This window comes from Sorex araneus, chromosome 3 (assembly GCF_027595985.1).
Source record: "Sorex araneus isolate mSorAra2 chromosome 3, mSorAra2.pri, whole genome shotgun sequence".
Lineage (NCBI taxonomy): Eukaryota > Metazoa > Chordata > Mammalia > Eulipotyphla > Soricidae > Sorex > Sorex araneus.
This window is the reverse complement of record NC_073304.1, coordinates 60,717,678-60,743,381: the sequence shown is the minus strand read 5'-3', so window position 1 is coordinate 60,743,381 and position 25,704 is coordinate 60,717,678. Positions and strand designations below refer to the sequence as shown.

The window sequence follows — 25,704 nt, the reverse complement described above, 5'->3', positions numbered from 1 at the left end:
CTGGCCAGCACTACACCAAGAAAGTCAAAGCAGTAGCCACAAATTCAAGTGCTTTTAAGGGATCAGGCAGATAACAACATTAAGAATAGCTTGTTAGAAGCTTATGAGTTTTTTTGTTGATCCCCCTGCTCTCAATATTCTGCCTCTGTCTTTGGCTTTTGTCATTTCTGATTATAATGTGTTTTAGAGTCTTTCTATTTAGATCTATTTTCTTTGGGAGCTTTTGAGTCTCTTTGGATTTTTGGATTTCAGTGCCTATACTTCTTCAATTCCAGGAAATTCTTACCTATGATTTCTTTAACTATGACTCTTCACCAAACATGCCTTCATGTTCTTCAGGGGCTACAATACATCTTATATTGGTTCTTATATTATTTAGATTTGAAGGAATAATACAAAACTTCATGGACAGACAACAACTTTGGGAATTTATAGCCTTGAAATCATTTGTAAGCGTTAAAAGAACTTTTTTAAAAGACAAAAACACTTCAGCACTTTGCCGTTGAGTATGGATTTTACTCATGATGCTTATAGTTACCTTCTAACATATTAAGACAGGTCTGTTTAGAGACTGTAAAGATATACTGCAGATAAGGTGCTTGCTTTGCATGCATTCAAACTGCGTTTGATCTCTGGCATCCCATAAGGTCCCCTGGAGCACAAGAGGAGTAACCATTGAGCACTTCCAGGTGTGGATCCAAAATAAAAACAAAAAATTGTGTGTTTATTTCTTGATTGGCAAGGGTTTTATACTTTTCAATAATGAATTAATTTTTACTGATACTGAACATGCTCTAATCTTTCATTTATACTGAGCATCTATAATCTATTGAAGTGATACTTTTGCAACTATAAGATTTTTCTTTCAACCTTTTACTTATTAGTGCAGATATGTTGAGATTTTCTTTCTTTGAAGTTTTTATAAGCAATAACTTTTATTTCATGGAATTCCCATTTTATTTTATTATTATATTTTAATAAAATACCATGATTTGCAAAGTTTTTCATAATGAAGTTGTTTCAGGCATATGTTTCAACACCAATCCCAACACCAAAGTTCCCTGTCCTCCACCTGTGTCCCAAGGGTCCTTGCCACCTCTCAGCCTGCCCCCATGGCAGGCATATAACAACTTTATTTCATATTATTTACTCGAGCAAAACTTAAAGAAATGACAAATGGAATCATCAGAAAATAAATTAACAAGAGTAAATTTGCAGTGATTGATCAATATATTGGGGCTGGAGCAATAGCACAGCGGTTGGGCGTTCACCTTTCATGCAGCCGACCCGTGTTCGATTCCTCCGCCCGGCAGGCAAGCTACCGAGAGTATCAAGCCCACACAGCAGAGCCTGGCAAGCTACCCATGCGTATTGGATAAGCCAAAAACACTAACAATAAATCTCTCAACAAGAAACGTTACTGGTGCCCGCTCGAACAAATCTATGAGCAACGGGATGACAGTGATGTCCTGATGTGATGATCAATATATTATTTTAAACCATATAAAGAATGTAAAATCATTTAATATAGCATACTTCCTATTCTCATTTGCATAACTAAAATTTCAACTTCAGTATCTAAAATATATTGCATTTTATTTTGTGTTTGAATCTTATTTTAGTAATCATCATATCTTCCCTATCAAAAAGGGAGCTTCTCCCCACCATGGCAGACATATATCAAATTTATTTCATATAACTTGACCCAGAAATAATGTAATATTTTCTAACATAAAGTCTGTATTTGCTTTATAGAAAAAAATCACTTTTATGTTTTTATAGGACTATTCGGATTTTCTCTGAAAATTACTTAATTCTTCTCACTCTTAACAAACTGTACATTCAAAATGTATTAGCGTATATTCCTACTATTAATTTTAATTTACACCTGTATAAAGAGAAAAAATACAGTTTTTGAAAAAATTTATCAACTTATTGATTTAGTTTTTTTAAATTTCTGGAGTTTAGCTTTACTTGTCTATGTATGTGTAGATGTTACCACTTCTACAATAAATTATAAAACAAAAGATCTTTTTCATATATAGGATACAGAGAAAAATAGGAAAAGTTGATAAATTCTAGAAGAATTTAGTCATAACAAAAGTCTAAAGTCATCAAAACTGGATAATTGTCTGTAGAACTGAGTTTATGTGGGAGAGGCCTTGAGCAGGCACTTTGGTGATGGATGTGGTGTTAGAATAATGTAGGCATGAAAAGTATAATTCACAGTATTTTAAATGCCTGTATCTCAATACAAATTATTTTTAAAGGCTTTTTTTTTCAGGGGTGACTTGCTAGGAAAAACAAAAGACTGAAATTTTTAAAAATTTCATTACTCTCGGAGCTGGAGCAATAGCACAGCGGGTAGGGTGTTTGCCTTGCACGTGGCCAACCCGGGTTCGATTCCCAGCATCCTATATGGTTCCCTGAGTACCGCCAGGAGTGATTCCTGAGTGCAGAGCCAGGAGTAACCCCTGTGCATTGCCAGGTGTGACCCCAAAAGCAAAAAAATAAATAAAATAAAATAAAATTCATTACTCTCTTAATTCTACTATATTAAAATAATAACAGAACTTTGTGAAAAGCAGGGCATGGTGAGGACTGTAAAGAACTAAGGAATGAAACTGGAAAAGGAAAAACAATTATACATAATTTCAGGCTCTGGTTTCCAAACCTATTATTTTTCATGGGATGTCACAAATTCATATTTTAATATGAAGATGTCCACTGTTAAAATTCAGCAGTTCGATTTTTTTTTTAAGGATAAAACAATGTGAATAAATTTTAGACATGGTGAAAAAAAATGCAGCTGCAGTTCAGATTTGGCCTATGATCGACCATCTTGGAACCCTGGAATAGAGAGTTCAAATTCCACAACATTTAGAAAACAGGAAACGACACAGGAAAAGACAGTTACTTTGGGCAAGACATAAAAGTACAGAGAGTAGAATTTATTAAGTTAGCCCAGGTGATGAGAGGCAAAGGAGGTGAAAGTAGCAGACAATACAGAAGCCAGGAAGTCCAATGGTACGAGAAATCCAAGCCGCACAGAGTAACAGCCATTACTGCCCCCAGAAAAGTAATGCTGGCAGTGGGGAAGAGATCATCCTTGCAAGCACAATCTGCATAAGAAAGTGAATTCAGGTGCTCAGAAGAGAAAGTCTTCTTGCAAGTACATTTTTATCAGTACTGAAACTAGGGCAGTCCAGCTGGGATTCTAGAGAGATTCTTATGGTAAGGGAACCTAAACAGTCCATTCTCAATAGGAATACACTCAGAGACAAGGAAGTAAAAATCTCCCATAATTCAGTCACCCCCACCCCTGTCTGCTAAGGCTACTTAAGTGATCCACAAATAAAACACATTTTACTATGACACCAGTAAACCGCCCTATTCCCAAACGACAACATTCAGTCTGATACTTCAAGTGTCAGTTTGCACAATATGTCCTTTTTCTTGTAGACCACCCAGTCTTCTTATAATGATTCAACATTGTCTCATTTATTTTCTTCATGGCAGCAGAGGTCCCAGTTTCCTTATTTAAATTTCATTCTCTCCTTCATGCAACTGCTGCTTTATTTGCAATTTCTCATCTATTAGTCAACTCAGAAAGATTTTTACCATTTCTAATCAACTGAGAAATGGGATAGAATTCACAACTCTTCCATTTTTATCTTAGAGAAAAAGAAGAAAAAATTGGAAAATTAAAAAACGAACATATAAAAAGGGAAAGGAAACAAAGGCAGATGCAACATATAGGTAGTTCATGGTGCTTAGTGTCCTTTTCACTGAGTGTAGTGAAAGAAAGGAACAAGAAATGTTAATGAATTTACCCTTTCATTTGGTGCAGCCCATGTTATTGCATTATTGTAATGAAAAACACATCAGAATATGTCTAGACACATGACATACTCCTGGTAGAGAGTTCCCTGCACTTCAAAAAATTGTGGTTCAATTTCCTTCTGGGAAACGCTCCAATGGCAACATTTCAGGTTCTTGAAAGGCTCTTCAGAATGACCGCCTAAGGGGAGGCCACCTCCAAAAGTAGACTTAAAGCACCAGGGCACTGCAAGGACTGGCAGAGCTATCCATGGGAAAATGGTCTGAATAGCATTTCCCCCACACACAAAGTCCCATGCACAATGATCCACTGATAGGCTTTGCTATGTACAGAGTAGCTGTGACAGTCTAAATAAAACACTGTAAAGAACCTATAAACAGAACAGAAGTAATAAAATACTTTGTTTTGCTGGTTCTTTAATTTTAACTACATATGGATTAAACAAATCCAATTGGTATAACTTTCACCAATGTGTTGATTTAAACCAAATTCTATAGGCACTGGAAGTCAGGAAAGGAAAACAATACCATATCCCCATGGTACATATTACCTATTATAGGGTAAATGATGCTCTGCCTATGCTCTCACAGAAGAGTCCAGAGAAAAAGTCTTAAAACACAGTCATCTTGCTTAGATTGTAGTTTCTGGTTTGCTGTTCAGTCTTAAATATCTAAATGCCTGGAGCTCAAAAAACCACACGATATTCTCTCAGACAGTGAATCAAAGATTGTACAAAACAAAAGGGTCTTTCTATTTAATGCAAGTTTAAGAATATTCTGAGATCTTATCACATCAGGTACAGAATGATTTTAGAGGTGTATGGATGCTCTCTCTATATACTCAACAGATTTGACAAATAACTCTTGGGTGTATTACCTTTAGTACAACTAGATCAGTGGTCCACCAGAGTTACTTATGAACAAGTTTATTTATAAACAAATCTTGAAGACTTTCAAGGAACCCAACAGTCAAAATTTGGAAAGAAGCGTGAGAATGGGAAATAAAAAGTATACTAAAATTGAGTTAAATGCCAAATGCTTGGGATTCAGGTATAAGAGTTTGATCAATATGTTGGAATAATAGGGAGGGTTGTTAACATATCTAAAATATTAGTTGGGTACTACACCCTAAGTAGACACAGAGAAAGGTATAATAAAATGGAAAAATATTATAGCAAAAACACAAGTTGGAGGAAATATTATGAAAGAAAAGTTTCCAGTAGCAATTACCATCAGTTTTCTCTGCTACCCAACCTACTTTTCTAATTGTGAAACTGGTTCTGCTCACCCTACTCATTTTTTTCTTCCTAGTCTGGATCTCTGAACAATGATGAGTCATAAATTCCCAAACATTTTAAATTTGTTGCTCTTTTGGCTAGACAAAATGTATCCCTTTAGAATTCACAGAAATTCTATTGCGATAGCACAGCGAGTAGAATGTTTGCCTTGCACGCGGCCAACCCGGGTTTGATTTCTCTGCCTCTCTCGGAGAGCCCAGCAAGCTACCACGAGTATCTTGCCTACAAGGCAGAGCCTGGCAATCTACCCGTGGCATATTCGATATGCCAAAAACAGTAACAAGTCTCATAATGGAGACGTTACTGGTGCCCACTCAAGCAAATTGATGAGCAAAGGGATGACGGTGACAGTGATAGTGACAGTGACCAAGATAGTCAACAACCCATTTTATGTTTAGAAATGCTGTGTTCCTGTGGTCAATATATTGCATGGGTAATTCCGATTATCTCATCAAGGGCAGATGCCATCATATCAGATACCACAGATACCACAGAGAAAGATATTGCAGTAAATACAGAGAACACAAAGAAAAATACATACTGTTTCTCATTATTAGTAAGTTGAATCTGCATTTATTCACTCATTAGACAAACTTAATCCACTAAAGGTCTATTATATGCCAGTCGTAATATCTACCCCTGGGAAAACAAAAATGAAATACGGTATCTTCTCTTGAAGAATTTACAGTGTTCTTGGAAGAAATGATTCCAGAGATGAACAGAGAAGCAAAAACTAACCATATAATAAACAGTTATACTGGGCAAACTCAAGTAACAGTATTGGACCAGCAAAAAACATTTCTTAAAGGAAGTCTTTTTGAAGGAGTTGGCACATGAACTAAGATTTGAGCTATGGAGCTACTTGAGAGGCCAAAGAGGCAGTTGAGATAGGTATAGAGATCATAGCATGGGGAAAATGGCACCCTAGGTAATTAAAACCAGTCTCCTCACTGAAAACAACAACAATGGATAAGATTTAAAGACATTTTCTTAAAGATTTAAAAAAACTGTAAGATATTCAGGCTAAACTCTAAGCAAGTAAGAACTGAGAGAGGTCAGTTAAGTTTGGGGTTATTTTTGCTCCTGGAATTTTTTTTAAATTCACAGACCACTCAGAATGAGGGGGAATGAAATAAAACTTGGGTTATGCAAGATGAGGAGACAAATATGGAGATTCCAATATTAAGTCAAACTCATAAGGATGAACTAGTCCTAACTTGCTCTACCTACCCCTTCCCCAAACCCACAAACCAAGGAAAACTGTGTTCAAATAAATGGAAAATCTTTGAAAAGTTGGAACCATAAGAAATAATCTTGGGTAAGTAAACACACACACATGTATATATATATACATGTGTGTGTATGTATATTGGGGTTTTGGAGATGTGGGATTTGGCCACCTGCAGTTGTGCTTAGGGCTTATTTCTGCCTCTGTGCTTAAGATTACCTTGGTGATGCTACCGTGGTGATGCTTGGGACACCACATGTAATATGAGGGATAAAACAGGGCCAGTCACAAGTAAGGAAAGCATGTTAACCTCTTTATTATCTCTCCAGTCCCCAAATTTACATATATATGTACATATAGATATTTAAAGTTGCCTCCATATATTATTTCACTGAACATGTCATAAAATAAAATACCTGTTCTTACATATTAAATGGCATATTAAAAGTGAGAAAAAATAACAGGGATATCAAGGACAATAGCTAAATGGGCTACAGTGCATATTTCGCATGTAAGGGTCTGAGTTCAGGCCCCAGCATCATGTGGTCCTGTAAGCACCACCAGTTGTGGCCCCTGAGCAGTGACAAATGTGGTCCCCAAACAACCTAGCCAAAAATATTGAAAGGAAAAGAAAGATGCAAAAATGTACCTTAGGAAATTTGAAATGAAATAAACCTTTTAGAATTGAAAAACATATTAAAAATAATTTTTGCAACAACTATAGTAAAAACTATGTCAGGTAAGAATTATCAGTAAATATTAATCTAGGAAAGTATTTTTTGAAATAACAGAATTGAGGGGGTAATTGTTTTTGTTATTTTTTGTATGCACATTTTTATTCACTTGATTTTATAATCATCTGACACAGTTCTTATATTTAAATAATTATAAGAACAGTCAGTCAACTTCTTAATATTCTTAAATGTATATGATTACTTATTAAATCAATGTTATACAGTAGTTCCATAAAACATTCATCTTATATAAACAAAACTTTATATCAATAGAACTTTACCCATTTTCCTCTGACCAGAAGCATAATTGTCATATGTGTCATATGTGCTGAAAGTGTTAACCTACATATGACTAATTTTAAAAAGAGAGGAGAATTATAGTACTACAGAAATTGGACAAATTGGTTGATTGATCAAAATTAATAGCACTTGTAGATATAACAGGCTATGAAAAACACAATACCACAAGTGTAATAAATTACCAAGAATAACATGAATACAGAACCTGAAGCTAATTAAGCAGGACCATCAGACTACCTCTGAGTTAAGAATGGTCTGTTTATACAGGTATTTACGTGTGGTTAGAGTGTTCCAAAATATGTCACAAGAGCAAAAAAAAAAAAAGACTGAGTATACTAAGTTCAGATTAAAATATGCTTCAGAGAAATGAGAAATGTAATATCCACCTCTAGATTGTACACTGTTGAGGAAAAGTAATGATATGAAGGTTATTATTTTCTAAAATTGGATTAAAGAATTACCAATACTTTTTAATTGTTAAATTGTAGCACTGTAGCACTATCGTCCCATTGTTCATCAATTTGCTCGAGCAGGCACCAGTAACATCTCCATTGTGAGACTTGTTACTGTTTTTGGCATATCGAATACTCCGAGGGTAGCTTGCCAGGCTCTGCTGTGTGGGCAGGATACTTGGTAGTTTGCCGGGCTCTCCAAGAGGGATGGAAGAATTGAATGTTAAACTGAAACTTACTATATCTAAACTTATTGAAGTTGATAACATAATGATAAATATGGTTATATATTATATATAAAATTATAGATATCACACAAATATTAAATGGAGTAAAATACTAATAATAAACATATAGAGAAATAGTTTACAGTTGTTCTTTGTACTGTTTTAATTTTCATAATTTATGTGTGAATTCTTAAATGCAATTGTGTAATCACAAAGATGTGGTATTATACACAATGAAATACAATGCAGCTGCAAGGAATGATGAACTCATGCAATTTGCTGCAACCTGATTGGAACTGGAAAATATGTTGGGTGAAGTAAGCCAGAAGAAAGAAGACAAACACAGGATGATCTCATTTATCTGTGGTATATAGAATGCTGGATGAGGAAATACACTGCAGAAAGGGAGGGATACCTAAAACACTCTTGATCCCTGTGTTTAGAGAGAAGGAAAGAGAACAAAAAAATCAAGGGGGAGATGAGAAGGAGAGGTTGGGAAGAGAAGAGGATGGAGAGGAGGAGAGGAAGAGGAGGAGGAAGAGGAAGAAAAAAGAAAAAAGAGGAGGAGGAGAGAAAGAGGAGAAGGAGAAAGAAGGAGGAGGAGGAGTAGAAGGAGGAGAAGGAGGAGGTGATAACACTGAAAACATTAGATCTAAGCTGCAACCACTGGAACTCTGTAATGTGCCTGACAAGTTGATAGGTGAGGAATGGGGTAGGGGTTGGGAGCGAAGAGGGAATATGAGAACACTGGTGGAGAGTAAGTTGACACTGAAGGTGGGACTGGTTTGAAATATTATATGCCTAAAACAACTATCAATAACTTTATAAATCACAGTTCTTTAAATTTAAAAATACATCCCAAAGTGTAAAAAATATAAATTAAATTAAAGGAGAATGTTGTCTGGTTCAACCTCTGTAAAAAGCAGTATGCAGATTTCTTTTAAAAACTAAGAATAAAACTTCCATACAGCTTAGCAATTCCACTACTTGGCATTTACCTCCCACACAAACACAAAATCACTAATTCAAAAGGATATATACGCATACCATGTTCATTACAGAGGTTATTAAAGTAGTCAGGATGTGGAAACAAGCTGAGTTTCCAAATACAGATGGATGGTTAAAGAAGTTGTAGTATATGAGGCAGAGAAGTAGTATAGCCAGCAGGGAGCTTGCCTTATATATGGTCAACATGGGTTCAATCTCTTGCATCTCATATGGTTCCCTAAGCCAAGAATGATTCCTGAGCACAGGATCAAGAGTGCAGCCTTAGCAAAGGCAGGTATTGCCCAAAACATTCTCAAAAAAAGCTGTAGTATGTTTACGCAATAAAATACTGTATTTGTCACTTGTCATTTGTCATCCTGTTGATCTTCGATTTGCTCAGCTGGTGCCAGGAACATCTCCACTTGTCCCTGTCGCATGCTAGTGTAGCACAATGGAATCTGCTCGCTCCAGGAACAGAAAGAGTCTCAAATCGTTCATTCAGGGTTTTGACAAAGAAGTCTGACCATCTCGTAGGTTGGCAGCCACATGGTCTTTTGACATCCCATGGAATCCAGTCGGTAACAGCTCTAGTCCAGCAGTTGTCTCTAAATCGCATTACATGTCTGGCCCATCTGATTTTCGACGCCTTGGCAAATGAGACAGCATCCCTGATTTTTGATCATCGACAGAGGTCAGAACTCCGGGTTCCTTCTCTCACTTGAGTGAAATGCGATATTCCAAGCATAGCTCTTTCAATTCCTCTTTGGGATACATGAACAGTGTTCTCGTCCTGTTTTTGTAGGACTCAGGTGTCTGAGGCATATGTTAGTGCAAGAAGAACGGTGGAGTCAAAAAGATGTACCCGGAGCAGGAGGTTCTCCATCCTCTTAATAACTTACTTTTTTAAAGGCATTCATTATTATCTTTATTTTCAAATATTGACACAGAAACTCAAATTGTTTATCTCTGATCGTACAATAAAAAATTGAATGGATTGTCTAATGACCCCCAAGACTCCTGTTCTTTTATAACCAGTCCTGTCATGTTAAGGATGGACATTAAGGCATATAGTCAAATATCTAGAATATGTCTTTATTACGGCCAGGTTCCACAAAATAATATACAAAAATATGGAACACTTCATGAATTTGCGTGTCATCCTTGTGCAGGGGCTGTGCTAATTTTCTCTGTATTGTTCCAATTTTAGTATATGTGCTGCTGAAGTTAGCACTTAATAACTTACTTTTTAAAGAAATACTATACTACTATAAGAATACATGAAATTATTCATTCCATTGCAATATAGATGGAATTCAAGGGTAATGTATTATGCAAAATAATTTAAAAGGGGAAGGATAAATACTGGGTGTTCTCACTCATTTGTGGAATATAGAGTCAAGATAAGAACACAGACAATAATGATCAATGACAAACTCTTCACAGTAGAATACAGACCAGTTACCAAAATTTGGGCTAGGGGAGGAGAAAAGTTGAGATTATAAAAAACAGGAAGAATTGTTAGACACTTGATTTTGGTGTGGTGAAGTAATTTTGTATATCAAACGATTTACTTAAAATTTTAAAAGAACATAAATGAACAAATTCAACACAAATTTAGGTGAAGATAAGAAAATACTTTGCAGACTAGTAAAGAGACAACTATTTAGACTGCAATATAGTGGAATAAATAGAAACATGAAGATAGCAATCATGATTTAAGAATTAAAATTAATTTTGAGTGGGCAAATAAAATGAAGATACATCATATATAACACCACATAACAAAAGAGACTATCCTGAAATACCAGAGATAAAGTGAAAGCTACCCTTCTTCACTAAACAAAGGGCATATTACTTTTAAAGGGGCAGAAATTTATAACAGACATAAAGTAATAAGGAAAGTCAAAAAGTCAATAGTCATAACTTAAGTGTGCTACAAGAAAACCACCAACTTAGTACACCCCCCAAAAAAGCCTGTTTATTATCTGTAATAAAAACGTTTTTAGACTAATAAAATGGTGTTCTGTTTGTTAATTTTTTGTCTAGCTGGCCCCAACTTAAAGGATTTCAAAAGGATATTCTTCAAGGAAAGTGAATAAGTGATCTCAGATGGAAGGACTAAGACGAAGTATGGAATAGCAAGTCAAAAGAGTGGGGTGCTGAAATCTCCTCTACTACTGAATTTCCATGAATGTGCTTTATGGGTCTGTGAGAAATATTGTCATAAACTTTGTCGTCCCCTCATTTGAAACATATATGTTGAGAAGAGTCAGGGTTATTTAATATGTCAATGATATGTTAATACCTTACCAGGACATAATGACCATCTCTATCTCTTATTTCTTTTTTTTGCTTAAATGTTAGCTGATCTAAGTACAGTTTTGCCTGCTATTTTCATCTTTTTATTAGTTTATATAAGTAATTGGTTTTTTATACTTTTACTCTACAGAAATAACAATGCCAATGAAGGATAGAACTGGAAGAGGAAAATAATAGAATGTCAGGAAGGACACAGGGCAAGGGACAGGGCTGTTGGGCTTGTCTGTGGTGCAGAGGCAAGGTGTTTGTATATATCTAAATCACAATATTTAACACTACTGAAATTATGGGATCCAAACTACAATAACTAAATTAAATAATGTATCTGCCAGTGATTCCGGTGAGTGGGAACTGTGGAAGGAACAAGGTCACAGAGTGGCAGAAGTGGAGGTGGGAACATTGTATACCTACACTCTACTGTAAAGAACTTTGTAAATTATGGTGTCCAAACTAAAAAGAAATATTTTTAAAAGAGTACTAAAGACATGAGAGAAGAGTACGAACAAAATCATAAAGCAGAAAATAGTCCAATGAGTTCAGAAGAATTTCCAGCAGTTTGAGTGTAGGTTAGGGAATATATATATATATAAGCATATATATATACATATATACATATATATACACTAAACACATCCAAAATTTTACAATTAAATTTTATACATTAAAAATATTTAGTAAGGGGCTGGAGTGATAGCACAGCGGGTAGGGCGTTTGCCTTGCACACGGCTGACCCAGGTTCGAATCCCAGCATCCCATATGGTCCCCTGAGCATGGCCAGGGGTAATTCCTGAGTACAGATCCAGGAGTGACCCCTGAGCATCACTGGGTGTGACCCAAAAAGCAAAAAAAATATATTTAGTAAAATTCAAAAGTATGGGATTGAAAATAAAATGAATGTAGGGGACAAAGAGATAGTACAGCAGCTAGAGCATTTGCCTTGCACAAACCAACCTGGATTTGATCCCTGGCACCCAATATGGTCCCCCAAGGTGGCCAGGAGTGGTCCCTGAGCACAGAACCAGGAGTAAGTCCTGAACACCAACCAAAAAATTAAATTAAACTTTAAAATATTTTAAATTAAAAATGTAAATAAAATTTGATGTTTCTGTCCTATGTCTATAGCAAAGATTCCCAATTTTATTTGGTCTACCATCCCTTTTTCAAAAAACAAAAAAAAATTCTTTCATCACTCCTCTTAGCCCCCATGGGAAATCTACCTTCTTAAGCAAAGTGGTTCCCAGTTGTACTCGAGGTTACTGTTGCCCTCTGGGATCATTCCAGGGCTCCCAGGAAGGAACAGTATCACACACTTTGGGAAACATTGTTCTATAGAATTGTTTTCTAAAACCAGGGGTTAATAAACTACCCACATGAAAATGTGGATTAACTGGTATTTTTGCAACATCTTATTGGAACAGTCATTCTTGTTTGTTCATAGATTGTTTCTGACTGCTTTTATGCTAAAGCAATAGTTGTGTTGCTATTAAAGAAATGTATAGCATGAAACATTTGCTATATGGTAACTTACAGATAAAGTTTTCAATCCCTGAACACAGGGACAAGAGATGAAGGGCTAATAAATCTCCACCTTGTGGATGTGAACACACAATAGGGAGACTTCAGAGGAAGTTTGTCAGGAGAAGGGCCATTCACCATTCTGGAAGAAGTGTGATAAAGGAAATAGAGGAGAGTAGCTCAAAGGAAAGAACGGCAATGGAGGATTTTTTGTTATGTGCTTGTCCTGAAACCAGTTTCTTCATCTAGAAAGTAGGAACATTAAATAAGAGCTCTATTCTGGGTCAAATAAAACAGTGTTCTATAAAGTATTTTTTTAAGAGCTAAAAGCACTATTAAAAATTAAGGTATGTTTTTTCTGCTTGCAGATTTTCATTAAACAAAAATTTTACAAAAGGTTATATAAACGTTCCTTTCTTAATTTTAGTTACATTTTAGGTGTACTTTAATATTTATATATTTTATAAGTATCACAGAGCTATAATGAATAATTTATTATCAACTTTTATATATGATTCAATTGTATAAATTGATTTAAAACCATTTTCATCACTTTCCTAGGGAAAAATACTTCCAGATGCTAATTGTCAGTTAATATATTTGCCCATTCAGCCAAAAAAGGTGCTTCTGAGTTAAAGAGAGTATTGTATAGGCATCCACTTCTTATTAACAACCTGCATGGATACTCCATATAAAAGATATAAGAAGACTATAAAGAAATAATATAGCAAAAAAATCTGTAAGTACAATCTTACAATTCTTGAAACTTCCAAAATATTAGAAATTTAAAAAGGCAATTCAAGTCTTTTTAAATAATATAGATTTTATCATTGTCTATGATATTTAAATATATAAATATTAGTTAATGCTTTTTTGATTCAGGGACATGGCTTTAAGAATCACCCATATGCATTAGCCACCACATCAAAAAAAATTAAAAAAGCATATCTTGGCTATGATTCATGACAGAGTATTTGAGGCAATAATAGATTATGCCCTAAAAATTTTTATGCCTCTATCCTTCGTGCAGATACAAATATGTTCTTATGAACACATGTGGGAATGTGCTTTTAAAACATGCCAGCAAATCAATGAAAGAAAAAAAAATACACTGTTATCAGTGAAGATAGAAGGTGAGAACAGTACCACATGCATCCTAAAAGAATTGCAGGCGGCTTTAATTTAAATTAGTCTCAGACTTTGACTTCTTCATTGAAAACAGAAGCAAAACATGCAAGGAACTAATTCATACTGGGAGAGACAACAAAGAATGCCAATAAAATTTATTTGTTAAAAAAAATCACAACAAAAATATTTCTACCACATTTCCAGCTTTGATTTAAAGTGAAAGAAAAGAGGTCCCTTTTCCAGACCGTTTAAAAGGCTATAGCTTAAAAACAAACAACTTTAAAAAAAAACACCTTTTTGTTCACTTTAACACATCCATATAACATATAATAAATGAGTATCATTTATTATTCATTAATTGCAACAAAATCTTAATTCTCTACATAGAAAAGGCTTGAGATAAGCAATATGGCAGTCTTCGAAAGAGAAGGGTAATTCTACCTATAGCCAACATGCAGGTTATTGTTTGCTCCTCTGGAAAAAAAGATCAAATGCTCCCAGTGTAACTGGGTACATTTACAGAGGTTTTCAGGCACCCAAGTTCTGAATTCACAGGCAGTTATTTATGTCTTTGGATCCTGGATAATTCACTGCATCCAGTTTCTCCCTATAATTTGGCAATCATCTTACCTGCCCATGGTTCATTCACCATGATAGTCCTTCATTGACAGGCACACCAAGGCCCATATGGTGGAAGAACATGTCTGGTCTCCTTCGGGTGGACATTCGGAACATATCCCAAGTGTCATTGTTTCTCCAATCTGTTATTCATGAGCTTATCTAAACTTTTAATAAATCTATTTATATTTTTAATCTACACCACATCCTGGAATAATGCATTCCACAAGTTTCTACTTAGTGTAGACCTTTTTTAAACTTCTGTGAGTGCCCTGAGTTCTTGTGTACAGGATTCAAAACTAAGAAAGCATAGTTTTTATAATTTCAAAGATTTTAATCCTATCTTCCCTTTCAGTCTTCTTCTTTCATAAATATACTCCTCTGCTTTTTTATGCTACACTCAGAAAAAGAAATAGTTTAATGAATGGATTCACTAATTTCAGCTTATAACCTAATGTGGATGCCAATTCTTTTACCCAACCTTAGTTAACTTTCTCTGAATCCTCTCGCTTTAATTTTGTCCTCAATTGAGGGCTGTTGACCAGAAATGCACACCATGTTCTTGGTGCAGTGCATAACGAGGTACAAAGAGAGATTGTTTATTCTCAAACAATTTATAGGCAGGCCTGGAAATGATTAAGATACTTGTGGAATCACCACATATACTAGAATCAAGAGAGGCTTTGGATGAAATGGTGCTTGTCAGTGAAGAGAGGGTGTAGAGGTGAGAAGCAAGCTGTCCTTGTCAGATTCACCTCCCTTAAACCTGGGTTGCCTTCCTCAATAGATAGCTGTTATATTGGTTTTTACAGGGTAAGGTGTTTTCATAAAATATTCAAAACATTGGGTTCCTTTGAATGAAGAATTTTCAAATAATTTTTCAAGACAAGCTAAAGTACGGTAAGCATACAAAATCAAACTGGGATATTTGTTCATTTGTGCTCATATTAATGTACATTCCACTGTGATTACCATTTATAAAACATCCAATAGTTCTTCAAAGGGATAAATCCCTGGAAAGCTAATTCAGAAGGGTTCTTGGCAAATACAGAAGAAAAGCAAATATGTGGTATTTTACATGGCATTAATAAAAATGAAAAAAATCCTAAATTAATCCTACAGAATACAATACACTAGTGTTATTACCAGACAACTTGTGTCCATCAGATACTATTTTTAAGATACAGAAATGCTAAATAAACCATTACCGGTTACAATTCCTACCATCCTTTGTTAACTGTAAACTCCATATAAACAAGTCCCTTTGAATTACTTCATAGGAAAGAATACAAATGCTTGGTTAACATGCAGATTAATATTTTCAAATCCCTTCACCCACTATAGGCCATGTAAATGGAACAACACTGATCCAGAATGCAACTTCATAAAGTTTCAGAATGTAATGTTTTGGGTAATTCTTATAATTATTATAAAATTATGACTGGCTAGCCAGTTACAGCCTTCTTGGTTATATATTCAAGTTCCTGAAGTATATTCTGTTCACTCAAAATAGAGATTTGCCCAAATTATATTCACAAAGTCCTTTCAAGATTTGGTTATTTCATTTTTGTTTTTTCTGTTTTGTTTTGTGGGGACATGGTGGTACAACTGGTACAGTTCCAGGCTCTCTTGGGTTTCCACTCACGGATAACTCCAGGTAGGCTCAGGGGACCATGTAGATTGTTGGGTATAGAACCCTAATTGAAGCATGCAGGGCAAGCTCTTTAACCATTGTACTATCTATCCGGCCCTGATTCAGATTTTTTTTTTTTGCACTCTAAGGTACCATTCATCAACTATATGCCATTCTTTTTTGGTATCACTAACCCCCAAAATGCTACTTATTCATAAGACCATGATAACTGTAAAATATGGTTACACCTGATTTTAAAGATGTAAAGCATAACAGGATATTTAGATATATAAAATATAGAAGGACATATATCTGGAGATCTGAGAAATACAGCATTTCGTGCTCACTCTTTTTTCAGAACAATCTAAATTTTGAGAGCACGCTTTATCCAGGCATCCAGAATATTATTCCCACACACTGTCAGGTGGCACTGGACACAGATTCAAATTAGTGAATTTTGGGAAATTACATCACTGTCAGGAGTCCTCCCACACTCAGTAAGAATGGAAGGAGCAGAGTTTTATTTGAGTTAAGTAAGGCTTCTGGTGGACAAAAACCAAAAAGAAAGAGTCATCAAAACACTTCCTGGAAAAATCACTGTTTCTGGCATTTCACAACTGGAATAAACAGCAGAAAATACCATGTTCTATGTTCAGACACTAAAGAGGTAAGACACAAGGCACTCTTATCATAAAAACCTGCAAAGCCAGAGACTCAAAAATTAAGATAGTATCCTATGGGGGTAACACTAACCTTTTCTTACCAGATGTATCTAATGGAGAAAGAGAATCTAAAATTGTCATTAGACTACTTTGTAATAAGTCTGTATCAGGACAATAAACATGCTCCCTTAGAAAAACAACAAGTAGATAATGGACCAAACACGATGACCTCTCAGTGTCTGTGTTGCAAGCCATAATGCCCCAAAATAGAGACAGAGTATGGGAATACTGTCTGCTATGGAGGCAGGGGGAGGGTGGGAAAGGGGGCTATACCGGGAATATTGGTGGTGGGGAATGTGCACTGGTGGAGGGATGGGTGTTTGATCATTGTGAGATTGTAACCCAAACATGAAAGCTTGTAACTCACAGTGATCCAATAAAATTATTTTTAAAAAAAGAGGAAAGTTTCTAGCAAGCTTTAGAATTGCAACTTACAAAGCATTTATTTTAAATCACATATGCATATGTTGACAACATTCACCATCAGATTTATCATATTAAATACTGACAAATAGCAAAAAGAATAATCATATCTATGTGATAACTAGTCCTGCACAGGCATCCTATTTTAATTTGATTCACAGATTCATTCATCTCAGTCTATCCTTGCTATATCAGCTCTCTCCTGGAATCATTCCTAAAGCCAATCAGTTCTTTTGAAGTTCAGATTAAATGCTCGGGTACTGTGCACTCTGGCATTAATTCAAGATAAAGTACTGACCTGTCTTATGTGAGCATCAGGGGTTCCCATTGATCTCTGGATGACCATTTCTTAATAATTTAATTAAAAAAACAGTAATTTTTCTAGTCTTCTACATTTGAAACATCTCTATAGTGCCTAAGTTATCTCCTGTCTTTTTTCTAAAAGAAAACAATCTTGTGCATTTGAGCTTTTAAGAAATCCTTAGAAAGTTCTAGAAAATGGTCCCAAAATGTAATTACTTGATTCTCTTCAGAACCCATCTCCGGGCTGGAACGGTAGCACGGCGGATAGGGCATTTGCCTCGCACTCAGCATCCCATATGGTCCCCTGAGCACCACCAAGAGTAATTCCTGTGTGCATGAGCCAGGAGTAACCCCTGTGCATCACCGGGCGTGACCCCCCAAAAAAAGCAAAATAAAGACCCCAACTTCTTATCTCCCCATTGATAATGTTCATCTATCTTCAAATTTGTCTGGTAATGTCTTTTGAAGATAAGCAGAGACTGGGAGATAGTCTACAATAAAGTAAAAATTGATTAAAGATCTTGATAACAGATTGAATCTATAAAATACAGTAAGGAGGGTTTGGAGAGATAGTACAAAGCTTAACACACTTGCCTTGAACATGGCCAACCAGGTTCGATCCCTGAGATCCCATATGTTTCTCAAAAAAACTTCCAGGAGTGATTCCTGAGCACAGAGCCAGGAAAGACCACTGAGCATTACCAGGTAAGCAAATTCCTCTTCCACCCCCCACAAAATATGTAAGTATGAAAAACACAGGCAGAAATTCCCATGCGATTACTCTCAGGTTTTTCAATGAATAGATTCTATTGGTAAAAAAAAAGGTACATCATTATTAGTTTTTGTACAGTGAAAGAAAATATGACAACACAAAAGACACCCTAGTGAAGAAATACATACACATGCACAAGTGCGTGAGTGTGCACGTGTGCGCACACGCACACGCACACAAACACACACACACACTCACACACACTATGGCCAGGAGTGGTCCCTAAGTAGAGAGGCAGGAGTAAAACCTGAGCACCACTGAGTGTAGTCCCAAAATAGGCCTCCAAAATATAGCACAGCGGGTAGGGCATTTGTCATGCATGCGGCTGACCCGGGTTCGATTCTTCTGCCCCTCCAGAGAGCCTGGCAAGCTACCGAGAGTATCTCGCCCACACGGCAGAGCCTGGCAAGCTACACGTGGCATATTCAATATGCCAAAAACAGTAACAAGTCTCACAATAGAGACGTTACTGGTGCCCGCTTGAGCAAATCAATGAGCAATGGGATAACAGTGACAGTGATACAGTGATACAATGATACAGTAAATAATGAACAACAATAAAACAGACTACAATTTACCCCACTTAAATTTTATCTCATTCTTTAAGTTTTTTAGTAATACCTGCAATTGTTTTTTAATTTAAATAATTTAAAAAGACCACATAGTATTTGTACAGTATTAACAGTAGAAAATTCCATTCAGTGATTAAGAAACAACTGACACACACAAACTATGAATATATCAAGTGATGGGGAAGAGAACTAGGGGGCCTGGCTTATTTTCAAAGTTCTGAAAGCATTTTACTTAAACATGAAGAAAAATACATTGAAATGAAACAACATGAAGACAGCCTAGATTACCTTTGTTTTCCCATGTCCACCTGGTGGTCAAATAAACATGCATATTTAAAATATATAAGGTGGTAATTTGATTACTGAATCATATGTTATCCAGTTGAGTGGATACAATAACAGACAGAAGGTGGTTTATGTCATTGTTACAAGCTGACTTCCCTCATTTCACATTTTAGCAGTCAGTCATTTTAAAAATTGGCTTAGACTTTTAAAAATGTCCTCAGCAAAGCTGCAGTGCTGAGTGGGGACAATCGCAAACAGCTGGAAGACATTCAATGACACCAAATAATGATGGCCAGTGGGAACCAATGGGGATGGGTACCTGTCTTGGGACAGGGTTTACACTTCACTTTGAGCTAGCAAACACCTTCTCTGGCAGTGAGACATCCCCCTGGGCTCTCACATATAAATTAAGTTTCATAAGCATTTCATTTTGAAACAACCCTCATATTTAGAAACAACAATGGCAGACTTTTAAAACTTTAATGAGTCTAGGCTAGAGAACTGGAGGAAGGAGTGAAGGATAGATGGCCTCAAAATTTCAGATATCAAAGCCATCCTTTTCAGAATAACTCCAAAGATTAATTTTAAACAATTATTTCTTACAGAGTAAAATAATGCATAAAATATATGATTAAATGTAACATGTGTGAATAATGAAATATTGGGGTTCTATGCTTGTGTTCTCAGAGCATAAAATATTTGAGCTGTTTAACATTAAACCCCAAAGATCTAATCAAATAGATAACTAAATGACTCAGACATTGTAAGTAATTTTAGCATTGTAGCATTGTATTTGCCAGTAGATACAGTCAGTTCTTTCACCATACTGAGATATCATTTAGTCTATAACTTAAACAAGCATTGATAAAGTTTTTTACAGAAGATGCTATCAGCAAAACAAACAGAGAACTTTGTATTACTTCAAAGCTTATTTATAATGTGTTTAGAAAAAATTCAATGGAAACAGGAAAATAATGTCTTGATTTTCTAAACTTTACCACATCTGCTTTTACTTACTTTTTAACAGTGTAAAGGTCTCTGGATTTCAAATGAATTACTTGCTTTCCTTTTGTCTATTCCTTTGCTTGACTATCTTCACACTGAGTTTTATACTGGTAAGAACAATCTAGGAAAACAAAAATCTCTATGGCATGTATTACAAAGGAATTTTATAACATGTGACACAGGAAAAGGAAACTGAGATATATATAAGGAGCAGACCCTCTATAAAAATATTCAAAACTGGGTATCATTCTTTCTCATAGCATACAACACCAACTATTTATATGTCATCACAATCTTTGCTGAATACTATTAAATATATTTCCTAAAGGAAAATTATTTTATATATGTATGTACATATGAGTATTTTTTAAAACTCCAAGTTAAAATACTAACAATATAATATTCAATAAATTTCTATGTTTCGATCCCAAGAAAGCTACTAAGATCTGCTAAGAATAACATCCTCAATAGTGGTCAACCCCTTTTTCTTTTGCTTATCTACACCTAAAATCCAAAGAATATAAGGCCAAAGACACTTTAGACTTATTTTCTAACTTTTATAAAAAGATATTTCTGTATAACCAATTTAAGTTGCCCATAAAACACCAATTTCTAAAAGACATGTATATCTCTCATTTCTTGACCTTCTCCAGTACAAACATTTATTCATTCCATTGACAGAATTTGGAGAAATACAACCATTCATTCTGTTACTTTTCCTGATTTCTTAAAATTTGATATTTTGGTAAATTGTTCATCAACAGGAGGAAGTGGTTAAAGACAGAAAGACAATATATTGGTTATCGTATTGGTCATTCTCCATCAAGGACAATTTTATTCAGAACTTTCTTGGAAACCTTATTGAGACACTTTAAACATTTGTTAGTGGCTTCTTCTGAAGCTGGTTTAAAGGCTGTGGGTTATTTGTGGTTAATATACAAAAGGAAAAAAAGGAAAAACAGGGAGAAATGGCCTTTAGAGAGCACACTCCTGAGGTTTCACCACTGGGTTAGCTGACATTCTTTCCTTCACTTCCCCGGCTGGGCTAACCTCAACATTCTTGGTGTCCAAGACTTCTAAAAGAATGTAAACCACATTATCTTCCCCAGAGGGAAAAACAGAAACAAAGTTGGATGATATGTCAGGATAAGGAATAGTCTACCACGGGTTTAAGCAGGAGGAAGAGTTCCCCAGCAATCGCACCAAAAATCAAGGTTTTGTGGACATGGATTTGTCCACATAAAAAAGAAGAGTGGCTTTGCCATTTAGACAAAGGTCCTTTACAAATAGTGAAAAAAGAACAAATTGGGAGCCATTATTCTTGGTTTCTGCCACACACCTGTGAAATCAAGATGGGAGAGCGAATACAAAGATCCGTATCTCTAAAGGATTTTTAAAAAATGGAAAGACATTAGAGTCAGTGGCATAAAGAGAGAAAGGAAAAAAGGTTCTTCTTTGGCCATCACTGAATGTTGGCAACAACTCCATTTATGGTTGCTTTGATTTTGTGCTAAATTCAAAAAGTTTCAGCCATGGATAATTTGATGCTTTGGTTTTCCTTTATTCTCCATTTTCTCATTGTATGTTTTAAAATGTTTTGTGTTCAAGAATCAATTTAACCACAACAGAAAAGACTCGTAAATGGAATTTGTATGACTTCATTTGAGACGGAAGTAAATGTTATATCAGTTCTAAAATGGAAAGGAAACTCTCAGACTCACAAGTCTTCCTTTTTCCCCTAAAATTATTTTACGAGACAGAGAAACAATCAAGAGTTAAGATGCTTGCCTTGCATAGCACTGACCCCAGTTTGAATTCTCATCACTACATATAGTCCCTTGAGCACTTCCCGGGGTCACTCCTGAGCACAGAGCCAAGAATAGCCCCTGAGTACCACCACATGTGGCACAAATACGCCTCAAAATATATTTTTAAGATGTTTCCATTTTTCATTACCTTTAAATCATCAACTTAAATATATTCTTTAAATGCCAGTGAACCTCTGAGGGCTTAGTCATAGACCCAATTTTCCTCACTGTTTATCTTTTTAGGTAACATAAAAGACTAGCAAAGTTTTGGTTAGCCTCCATGTACTAATCACCCTATTTATTTATTTATTTACTTATTTATGTTTTGGGTCTACTCTCGGAAGTTCTCAGGACTTGCTCCTGGCTCTGTACTCTGGGATCACTCCTGGCAGGGTTCAGGGAAATCTATGGGGCCAGGGATCATCAGATGTGTGCAGGAAAAGCATGCTACCAACCTAGTTTACTCCCTGACCCCTCACGCTTATATTTTAATAGTTCAGATCTGTTCTCTTTGTATCCACGTATTGTACTGCTAGTAAACAAAGGACACATGATGTCTAAGAGGCTCTCCAATACCTCCTGTTCAGAAGTGAACTCATGCCCTTCTCCCTTATCTCTCTCCTTATACAACTTTCCCCCCTATGTTCTTTGTCTCTGCTGTCTATCCATGCAGTCCATCATTAATTCAAAGATCCTTGTCTTCTCTATCTCATATGGTAACCCTATTAATCAGCAACGTTAATATCACCCTAACTTCCATTTATCTCCATTTTCACTGTCAACCTAATGCACCCTATCTTAGACAAATCTTGCTGAAACAACATCCTAATCTTTCCACTAACCTTTCTTCTATCCAAGAAATCTTTCCTTAACACAGTTCTCAGCATAATTCTGGGAGAGACCCTCATAAAACATAAATCTGGATGTGAAACAAGGGTCATCAGAGACAGCGAAAAGAAGAAATCTAGTATACTATTTGTGGGAAAACTGAAGTATTCATCATAGAAATTAGTATGGAGATTCCCCCAAACAATTAAGAATGGAAATTCCATGTGCACCATATGTACCACTACTGGATATTTTCTTAAAAAATTATAAGAACAGGAGGAAGGCAGTTAGGACACAGAGGGACACTATGACAATAATATTTGGGGATGATCATTCGGGACACAAACTGAGTGCTGACAGGTGGTAAAGTAACATGCATGACATCCCTTCAGTTACAGTATTGCAAACCACAGTTCCTAAAAGAAAAATGAGAGCGAGTGTGGCGAGAGAGAGAAAGAGAAAGAAGAAGAAAAAGAAAAGTATCTGCCATAGAGGCAGGCTGTGGGGGTGGGGCAGGAGGAGGTGGGTGTGAGGGAAACGAAGACATTGATGGTGGGAAATGTGCACTGGTGGAGGGAGAAGGGTTGGAAGATTGTATGACTGAGACTGGATCGTGAACAACTTTGTAACTATGTATCTCACAGTGATTCAATATTTTTAAAAAAGAAATACTATTTCAAAGAGATACATGTATACCCTGTACTATCACATTGATAGCAGCATTATTCACAATAACCAAGATTTAGAAATAGCTGAAGTGCCTATTCAAAGATAGATAGGTAAAGAGATGTGGTATATGCACACAATAAAATACTACTCACCTATTTTTATAAAAGGTAAATTTTGTAATTTACAACTTCATTGAAATAACAAAAGGGCATTATACTGAGGAAAATACATTAATTGGAGAAACATAAATGATTTCACTCATTTGTGATAATAAAAATAAAAAAGAACAAACAAAAGAAATAAAAATTCTTGATTATAAGAATGAAACACTGGTTACTGAAAGGGAAAGAAGAGGGGTGGAGAAATTTGGTTAAAGATGTCAATTTCATAACAATAAATGAAAATGAGTTTTGGTGATAGCATAACATAGTTTATACAGATGTTGACATATAAATCTGTGAAAAGTCATAGAAATTTAGAATTTTGTTTTATTTATTTCATTCTACTGAATTACAGATGTGTCAAAAACAAAGTCATAAAAATTACTCACTATTAGTACGGAAGAGATACTTTAAAAACAGGTAACAGGGAATCTAGGAGAGAGCTCCAGGAGCCCCAGGGTTGATCCCAGACACCACGTGGTTCCCCAAGTACTGCCAGGAGTGATACCCCAGCTAGAAGAAGTTCCAGAAAACTGATTGGTGTGGCCCCCAAATTAAAAAATTAATTAATTAATATTTAAATAAATAAAATAGCAATTTAAATTTCTATAGGAAAAATAATTGATCAAATTTTGGAGAGATATACAGAATGTAACCTGCTAATACCATGACCTACATAACATTATAAAGTAGTATAACTTTAATAAAAAATATTTACAAAAAAATCAAAATTTCTTCTCATAATTACTTAAAATTTATCATCATCCTATAATTAGGCCTAAACACCCTAACTTAAGACACTTTATGTTCAAAAAAAAACTTAGTACTAAGTCTACTTCACTGCTGGGTTTTCATTTCTCCTTCCATTTACATACTATCTTTCACCCAATAGAACATGCCTATAATTTCATTATCAGCAACATGCTATTATGTTTCTCTATCCCTATCCAAATGTTCCTCTCTTAGAAATATACTTCTTTTCTCCTTTATTTATTATTTATTATTTATACCTTTATTATTTTTATTTTCCTTTCCTTTCATTGTCATTACTGCAATGACTATAGCTTGCACACTTTAGCTGTAGTGTCCCCATACACTCTTTTTGGTTTGTTTTTGGTTTGGGTTTTAGGACTATGCCTAGTCGTGCTCAGGGCTTATTCTTGGTTCTGTACACAGGGATCACTCCTGGTGGAGATAAGGAGACTATATTGAGTGCCAGGGATCAAACCTGGGTCAGCCACATGCAAGGCAAGCACCTTGCTGTCCTATCACTTCAGACCTTTTCCAGACACTTTTTCTTTTGGCTTTTGGGTCAACACACAGTGAAGCTCAGGAGCTACTCTTAGCTCTGCACTTATGAATTACTCCTGAAAGTGCTTGAGGGACCATAAGGGATGCTGGAGATCTAACATGGGTCAGCCACATACAAGGTAAATGCTCTAACCACTGTACTATGACTCAGTCATACACCTTTTTATTACGATGTGTTAAACACACACACACACACAGTTTTCTATGCTACTGGCTCTTAAAGAGTTGAGCCACTGGGATGACATTCAACACATGGACTGGTGTTCAGTATCAAACTCATGGGCTCATGACTGGAAGGCAGATTATTCTGTTACTGAACCACATCATAGAGGACAGGGTTTACCCTAAATTAGGTCAATATCCTTGTTATACTTATAAATTAATGTAATTTCTAGTGTACCACATACTGTTGAAATTGTTTAAGCATTTCCTTATCTATAAACTCTATGAAGGCAGATACCATACTTTTTTTTTAAGACAAAGGGGGTTGAGCAATATCAGGAATGCTTTGTCATTAGTCCTGGTTTAACATTTAGGTTCACTCCTAATGATTCTCAGGGGAACAT

At 35.6% G+C, this 25,704-nt stretch overlaps 1 protein-coding gene and 1 non-coding gene across 2 annotated transcripts in view; both read right to left on the bottom strand.

Moving 5' to 3' along the window:
- SLC25A21 (solute carrier family 25 member 21) overlaps nt 1-25,704 on the bottom strand; it is a 520,315-nt gene that overhangs the window by 404,607 nt on the left and 90,004 nt on the right. The gene's annotated exons all lie outside the window — the stretch shown is intronic.
- On the bottom strand, nt 10,191-10,297 carry LOC129403816 (U6 spliceosomal RNA). Its single transcript, XR_008629477.1, has one exon. It is a non-coding gene; the product is annotated as a U6 spliceosomal RNA (small nuclear RNA).